The following is a 9265-nucleotide window of genomic DNA, read 5'->3' on the forward strand; positions in this document are numbered from 1 at the left end:
TCAAAAATGTAAGTAAAACTTTATTTTTAAATTTGGAGGGAGGGTTAAAGATTTGTGCTTTAAGGAAGCAGTTGGTTGATGTGAGAAAGAAACAGAGGAAATTTCACTTCAAAATTTAACTGGCCAAAGTAGTCTTTTGTAAGCAACATAATATTCAAGAAACACTGTTTTACTTTGACCAGTGCAGTCACTGACTGAGAAAGCATACTGAGCTTGGAAGTACTTAAGAAACACTACTTGGTGATAAATACATTTAGTTCAAGGTACAGGAAAAAAAGAAAAAGATACATGTCCAGCTGAGCAGAGTCTTTCCATTGTCTATATTGCATCACATATTCTGGGCAAAACTGTCCACAAGGAAATCCCTCTACTGGAGCAAACACTACTCTGGGAACATATGCAGGAAATGGGAGTGATAAATCAGGAAAGCAAAAGGAACAGAATGGATGCTGGAAGCAGCTAGAGGAAGGCAGGAGGATATCAAAGTGCTCAAAGAAGAACCAGAAAAATAAGACTTTAGATGACATCAGTGAGAAGAAAATAAAACTTGGGACACACCAACAAAAGAAGCTTAAAGATGCTTTGACAGCTCATCAGTGCTATAAATAGGGTAGCAAACTATCCGTATTTATTTGCTGGAAGATCTGCTGTTATGGCCCACAGGGGACATTGTGTTCAAGGGCAAATGCTTCCTTCTATACAAACTTTGTATTTAATCTCTTAGTTGGAAAATACTTACTGAATACCTGCTTTGCAAGGTACTGTGGGTGATTCAAAGATGCAGAAGATAAACCTGCCATCTGGGAGCTTATAGTCTACTTTCAAATGCAAAACTGTCCAGTAAAAACCTAAATTTAAAATTACTTTTTAAATATTAGACCCGTCTCTCTAGAACATTTCTCTCAGGGTCTACATCTATATACAAATTTCTACTGAACGGTGCTTTCTGTTTCTTTCCATTATTTATTCTTCTGAGACATACTAATATATTATTTGTATTAATCACCTAAGTTTTCATAAAGATTCAATCAATGTTTCTCCATTGTTAAAAACCTCTTGGTCATTATACCTAAGATATCTTAGAGTTTAGAGTCCAGATATCTCAGCTGATCTGAGATTTTGAAAAATTTAGTTTGAGAAAAAAATTTCTATTTTTTCCAAGATATTCAAAATGAGAATCTGTTGAGTCTAAACATCTTTCCTTAAGCCAAGTCACAATTCTTAATGCTGCAATTCTGACTCATTTCTTTGGTCTCCCTATAATTTATCTCATCTTTTCATCAAAAATATTCTTAACACAAATGGAATTGAACTCGATCTAAACTAAACAAAGAGCATCAATTCCCCAAACATCTACCTACTTTAGACATAACTTGAGAAGGGATGTGAGATAAAATATTGGACACTGAAGTAAATTTGAACTTCAGAGAAAAAACTAGTAAATGTTTTAGTATAAGTTTGTCCCAAATATTGCACTGGACACAGATATAATGAAAAGGCATTTTTTATTGTTTCTCTGAAATTCATATTTAACTGGGTAATCTTGTATTTTTATCTTTTAAATCTGACAACCTTAAACTTGAGTAATTACTTTAAAGAGAAAAATTGATTTTAAAATGGAACTAAAATTTTAAAGATTTTAGAATTTCAAATGACAAATTGCTATTTAGCAGTTCACCTGTTCAAAGATAAAGATTACTATATTTCTGGAATGTACAGAGACTTTTCATTTATTTAGTTATATAGAGTCAAGACACAGAGTATTCTCTGGATGGAAAATCAGTGTAAGTCATTGACTTAAGATACTTTCAAAACAGTTCACTGCTTTATTTTCCTATTCACCTAATGTATTGATATCAGGGAGTGTTAGTTATTCCATCTGTGACTGATGGTGTAACTTAAAAGGAAACTCTTACCCGATAATTAGTGACTTACTTTTGACCAGAGAGGTGCTCCCAGTATATTTGTATGTGTACTGTTTTAGGCCACCAAAAGACTTCTTTCTAGAGGTATGTGAGATGTACAGTGCAAAAAAGTATTTTTAAATGTGGAAACTTGATAGTGACATGAAATAGAAATTGTACTCTAAGAAATGCCCAGAGAAATTAGACTATGAAGAGTAGTAAATAAAAACTATTAAAAAACACATGTAAGAAGAAGACAAGGCTAAGGAAAGACAGATAAAAATGGTGAGAAGATAACTATAAAAATATTTTGAGGGATTAAGCATGATCAGATGCTAGAAGCAAGCATGTCCCAAAATAGATTATAGAACAACAAACATGTGTTGATCATTCTTTGTGCAGTGAGGTAGAACATGTTTGAAAAGACAGAAAGTTGGAGATATAGATTTGCCATGGTTCCATTCATTCATTTATTCAATAGATAATTATTGAACATCTATTATGTGCCACACACTTTTCCAGGTCCTTGAGATACAGCTGTGAGTAAAATCTATTCAATTTCCAATCTACAAAATTTACAATATGTTTGGAAAACTTGAAAATAAAAACATTAAAAAGAAATTAGTGTTTTTCAGTCCAGAATGCAAGGAGCTTAGAAGTCATTGCTCCATTCTCACAAGTAAAACACTGAATAAATTTAAAAATCAACAATTTCTTCAGAAAAAGTAAGGTCATTGGGCAAACTAGAAAGTCAGATGAATACAGAGAATCGCAACTTATTGGAGCAGAAATCCATGCACAGAAACCTCCATTGGAAAACAGAGCCACGGTAGGAAAACCAAACCATAATGGACGAATATCAGGAGATTCAATGTGGACAATTCTGAGAGTTAAAAATTACTATAGAAGCTAGTCACCTTACCTATAGAGGAAAAAAAATAAAAATTGCATCCAACTTCTCAGAGCAAGAAGGGAATAGAATGAAATACTTAAAGTGTTAAGAGAATAAAACCACCAATATAAAATCTGTACCTTGTGAAATTATTATTCAAAAGTGAAGGATAAATAAAGACTTTCCAGATTAAAAAAAATGAGGTAATTTGTTGCTAGTAGACCTGCCTTGCAAGAAATATCAAAATAAGTTCTTCAGAAAGAAAGACAATGATATGAGTTAGAAACTTAGAACTACCTAAAGAAAGTTAGAGCATCAGAGAAAAAAAATACAGGTAAAATAAAAACTTTTATTTTTTTAATCTTAATTGATTTATTGATTTAACAGACAATAGCTTGCTCAAAATAATATGTAATGTGTGTGTGTGTATATATATATATATGTATATCTATATATATGAAAAAAATGACATCAATGATACAGAGATGGGAAGAATTAGATTTTGTTACTATAATGTATTTGTACTACCCATGAAGTAGTATAATGTTATTTTGAAAGTGGGCTTGGATTAGTTGTAAATACATATTGCAAATTCTAAGACACTAAAAAAAGTAAAAATAAAAAATATAACTGATACACTAAGAAGAGAAAATAGAATCATATAAAATTCTCAATTAAAACTAGAAAAGTCCATAGAAGAATGGAAGACAAAAATAGGAAAAAAGAACAAGGACAATGAATAGAAAACAGTAACAAATATGATAAATATTCATCTAGCTATATCAATAGTAACTTCAAATACCAGTGGTCTGAAAATACTGATTAAAAGGCAAAGATTGTCAGAGTGGATCAAAAATAAGACCTGCTGGTACACTGTCTACAAAAAACTCACTTTAAATATAAAGACACATAGAGATTAAAAGTAAACGAATAGAGATATATCATGTTAACACTAATCAAAAGAAAGCAGGAGTAGCTGTATTAATTTTAGACTGAGCAAACCAGAGCAAAGAAAGTTATCATGGATAAAGAGGGGTATTACATAATGATAAAGGGTTTATTTCGCCAAGAAGACATAATAATCCTTAACACATACTCACAAAAAACACACTGTCGAAATACTTGAGGCAAAAACTAATAGAACTGCAAGGAGAAGTAGATGAATCCACTATTATAGTTGGAGACTTCAACACCCCCCTATCAAAAGTGAACAACTGCAGCAGACAGAAAATCAGTAAAGATGTAGTTGAACTCAACAACACCATCAATAAACTAGATATAATTGATATCTATTGATTACTTCACACAACAGCAAAATACACATTTTTCTCAAACTCACATGGAACATTCATCACGATAGATCACATTCGGTGCCATAAAACGTACTTTGACAAACTCAGTCTAGAAATCATAAAAGCCTGCTCTCAGAACACAGAGGAATTAAACTAGATAAATAACAGAAGGATGGCTGGAAAATCCCATAATCCCATAATACCCGATTTTCCAGCCATCCTTCTGTTATTTATCTAGTTTAATTCCTCTGCTGAGAGCAGGCTTTTATGATTTCTAGTCTTTCGATACCTGGAGATTAAACAATGTATTTTTAAATAACACATAGGTTAAAGAAGAAATCTTGAGATATTTAAAAATACTATGTACTAAATGAAAATTAGCATGCCACTTATCAAAATTTGTGAGATACAGTCAAAAAAGTGTGTAGAAGGAAATTTATAGCAATATATGAATGCATATTAGAAAAGAGGATATGTCTAAAATCAATAATCTAAGATTCCACCTTAGGAAATTAGAAAAAGAACAAATAAATTCCAAAGTAAACAAACAAAAAAAGAAATAATAGAAGTTAGAGCAGAAACCAATGAAATTTAAGACAGGAAATAATAGAGAAAATCAAAACCAGAAGCTAGTTTTTTGAAAGGATCAGTGATATCAATAAGTTTCTTGCCAAATAAGGAAAAAAGAGAGAGGACACAAATTACTAATATCAGAAATTAATGAGAGGTCATCAGTACAGATCTCATGGGCATTAAAAGAACAAAAAATATATATCATGAGGAAAAACTCCATGGTAGCAAATTTGACAAACTAGATGAAACGGACCAATTCCTTAAAGACACAATCTGCCAAAACTTGCATTAAGAAGAAATAGATGATTTGAATAGACTCATATCTATTAAAGAAATTGAATGAATTATTAATGACCTTCAAAAAACAGGAAGTATCAGGCCCAGATTGGCCCTAGTGAATTGTATCAAACATTAAAGTAAGAAATGTTCTACATCTTCCAGAAGACAGAAGTAGAGGGAATAGCTCCTAACTCATTCTATAAGGCCAACATTACCGTAATACTAAAACCAGACAAAGACTTCACAAGAAAAGATAATTGCAAACCAATACCTTTCATGAACATAGATGCAAAAATTCTCAATAATATATACTAGCAAATCAAATCCAACAATGTATAAAAAGAATTATATACCACAAACAAGTGAGATTTATCCCAGGTGTGCAAAGCTGGTTCAACATGAAAAAATTAATCAATATAACTCATCACATCAAAAAGCTAAAGAAGAAAAATCTTTAATATTAATAAATGCAAAAATAAAGCATTCAACAAAATCCAACACTTGCTCATGATAAAAACTTTCAGCAAATTATTCGTAGTTTCTTGTGGTTGTAGAGAGAAACTTTCTCAACTTGATAAAGAATGTTATAAAAAACCTACAGTTAACATCATACTTACTGGTGAGAAACTAGAGGCTTTCACACTAAGATCAGGTTAGTGAGCCCTATAACGGACAAGGCAGATATAGGACATTTACGTCAGTGCAGAAATTTCTATTGGACAGTGCAGTTCTAAATGATAAAGAACAAAGATTGAGACAAATAGTAAGCAACTCCTCACCTGAAATCTCTTACTAACAAAGAGTTTTAAAAGTAATTGCCTTCTAATAGTTCATGACAGAATCAAAGGACCATTGAAGTTCACAAAACCTAAAGATATTTGATGAATATTAAGACAAGTTTTAAAGGATAGTAGTTGGCCATGTTTTATAAGCTTTATCCACATTTGGAGGTATTTAATTCTAGAAGGTGTAGTAAATATTTATAGAATTTTCCCTTTGCTTTGCAATTTTAAGTCACTACTAACCACTGATACAATAGTAGCCAAAACAGAAGTGACAAAAATATTTTGTTTTAACAAAAAAAAAAACAAAAGAATGATGTTTTTACCAGTTTCTGCCTCTATTTCCTGGTGTAGCTTCAAGCTTCGTGAACAATGGCTCATTTTCAAATATGTCCAAAATCACTACAAAAAAAAAAAAGGCTGGTCAAGGATAGATATGATTTTTTTTTTTCAGTTTGTTTTGGCTAGGGGAAAAACAAGTAGTAGATAAAGTTGGGTAGTAAGATTTGAAAACCACTGAATAACATACAAACTAGAGGAATATTAAAATAAAAGTTTTTTCTTAAATCCAGGAATCTCATTAGAAATAGAAAATAGTTCACCTTGTAACTTCTTTTGTCTGGTGAAATGTGAAAGTAATCAACTCTGCAATAATCATAAAAGGAAGCTAAGCTTCCATTCCCGAAAGTCCTATTTTGTTTCTTCCTGCTGGCCTAGAAGAAGTAAGATGCTATATTGGGAGAGGGAGTAGTTTATGAAAGGGCCACACATGGAAGAACTGCAGGCCGCACCTAGGAGCTGAGAGTGAACCCCAGATGACAGCGAGCAAGAAATAGGGACCTCTGTCTTACAACCACAAGGAACTGAATTTTGTCAACGACAGACACATGAGTTTGGAAGAAGACCCCAAACTTCAGAAGGAACCCAGCCCAGCAAACACCTTGATTGCAGAGGACCTAGCTAAGCTGGGACCAGAATCCTGACTCATGAGAACTGTGAGATAATAAATGTGCATTTGTTTTAAGCTTCTAAGAAAAAGAAAAGTAATATCTGTTTATCAAAACAAAAATGAAAACAGTATAGAAAGATAAAGATGCAGAATTCCTTACCCCTAACCTCACTCTCCTAAGTGGTCACTCTGAAATGTGTGTGTGTGTGTGTATGTGTGTGTGTGTGTGTCTGTCTCTCTGTCTGTTTTAGACAGTAGACAGAGGCTCATGTGTTCTACTTTATTAAGGACTGCAATTCATGGGACAGAATAAGGACTCGGAAAATGAAGCTGAGAAGGAAAGGTTTCTAAAACTAAGGCATTACCTAGTTGGGGACAGCTAAGTGCTGTGGATTGCTAGATCTCTCTGGGCCAGCCTCTAAGAATCTTTATGAACTGCATCTCAGGACATCCATCCAGCAGTGCCTAGAACAAGAGAAGGGCAAGGCCAAGAGGATCTAAACTGGTACATGAGACTTATCTGATGAAGGATCCTTCTAGACACAGTTTAGAGATTTTCAAGCATATCTATTGCTTTTATTAAAGACCTGACTTGGTACTATGCATATTCTCCTGCAATTAACTTTTTTACTTATTAACTATTATTTATATTAGACAATCTTTTCTGCATACAGATTGATCTCATTCTTCCACAGGCTACAGAGTAGGTAAAATTTAAACAAGAGGATAATATTTTGGAGTTTAGACTGTATTTTACTTTTTCTCTTCTTTTTTTTTGGTGGGGGAAAATTATGACATTTTATTATATATACAAGGATATCATTTCACTTAAATCTAGGGAAGCTCATGTCATGTCACTGAATTTTTAATGTTTATTCAACAGTTTTGTATTTAATTATTCAATATACGACTAGCTGTGTTGGCATATGTTTCTGATTTACCAGTATTTTATTTGGTGTATTCTTGAGAAAAGATAACTTAGTTATTTCAAGTCAGGGGAGCATGGCTGTGATTATCCTTGTGAAGTTAAAAGAAGATAACTTTAAAGCTCTATTACAAAATGAATACCTAACATTCTATTGACCTTGTCTTCTCAACTCTTTGTTGACCAGTTTCTCTCACTAGTCATATTCTTTTCTGCTTCTGCGTATTGAATGGAAGGAAAGAAGGAAAGAAGAAAGGGAGGGAGAAAGGAAGTTAGTTTCCTTGATTGTTATTACAAATGGCTAGATTTCCCTGTGAGCTTAGCTATTTATTTGAATGGGATATTCAACCTCTTTCTGTATCCCCATCTAGAAGGTCAGTCTAATTCGCACTAGGGAACACCCTAGATTTGCCAGGTGCTGAGTTAGCAAAACTTTTCTGTACACCTACTCTAGACAAAGCTCTACTCCAAGGAAAACTGGAGCTGTTTTGAGAAGAGTTGTAAAATAGCTCCATGATTACTTTACACAATTGGTGTTTTAACAAAGAAAAGTTGGAAGTAAAGCAAAAAAAAAAAAAAAGAGTTTCCCCAAACAGATAACAAGATCCCCAAAAGATCAAACGCTACTTTGACCTCTCCCTAAAGAACACTGATCCTGCTAGGCAGTGGTAAACAGTTTTCATTTTGTGAACATTCCTAAGCAGAAGAACAAATCATGAATATCATGAATCTCTGAACATTACTTTCCCTTTTATTCTCATCAATAAGTAAAAAGAACTCTTCTTAGCAAAAATGTTAAAATTCAGCCCGCAGGCGAGCATTGTGACCTTTCATGGGACTTTTTTAGTACACCAGTCACTTCTGCAAGCATGATTGCCTTTACATGTCAAGTGTTAACGACCTTAAGGCAAAGGAATTTAAGTAAAGATGAGAGAAAGATCTAAGACAAAACAGTGATGAGGCAAATGAAAGAAGCTAAATTTCCTTAACTGGAAATCAACTTTTTCTTCAGAAAACATTTAGGGGTGAGAGACAGGTTACCTATACCTTTGTCTTCTTAGTTCTTTTATATCAATTCATTCCATTTCACAGATAAACTAGAAACAAAATGTCCCTTATTATTTTACTGGAGAATGTTAATATTAGGATGTTGAATTTGGCTGTGGCTGGTCCCTTAAGACTATAGTTCTAAATGAAAAGCAATATATTCGCTATCATGGACGTCTGGTATATACGCTGTGTAAACAATAAAACACAAAAGTTTGCTTTTATTGTTCTGAATTGTACAAAAAAGATAAATTAAACCAGAATAGCTTCACTGAGAGCTAAATTGCTATAAAACTGCCAAAAAGGCAACTCTGTTTTTTATTATTAAAAAATACTTAAAAATGTATTTGATGTCTATAGCCTAGGTATGATAAAGGGTATCTCAGATTTTGGTTGTAAAATATTAAGATAAAAAAGCAGAGAAATGTTCATGTTTTTTAATCTAAAAAGTCCTGTCTCTCAGAAATGAAATAAATGGAACTAAACCCTAATAAAAGAGGTATAGAAATAGAATTAGTAAGTTTGTCAGTTATAGAAGAAAAATTTTATTTGTCTAATTATTTAGGTTTCTTTATGTTGCTCTGCGTTCTACCATTGAATATACATATATACTATATATAGA

Source organism: Pteropus alecto, unplaced genomic scaffold (genome assembly GCF_000325575.1).
Source record: "Pteropus alecto unplaced genomic scaffold, ASM32557v1 scaffold70, whole genome shotgun sequence".
Taxonomy (NCBI): Eukaryota; Metazoa; Chordata; class Mammalia; order Chiroptera; family Pteropodidae; genus Pteropus; species Pteropus alecto.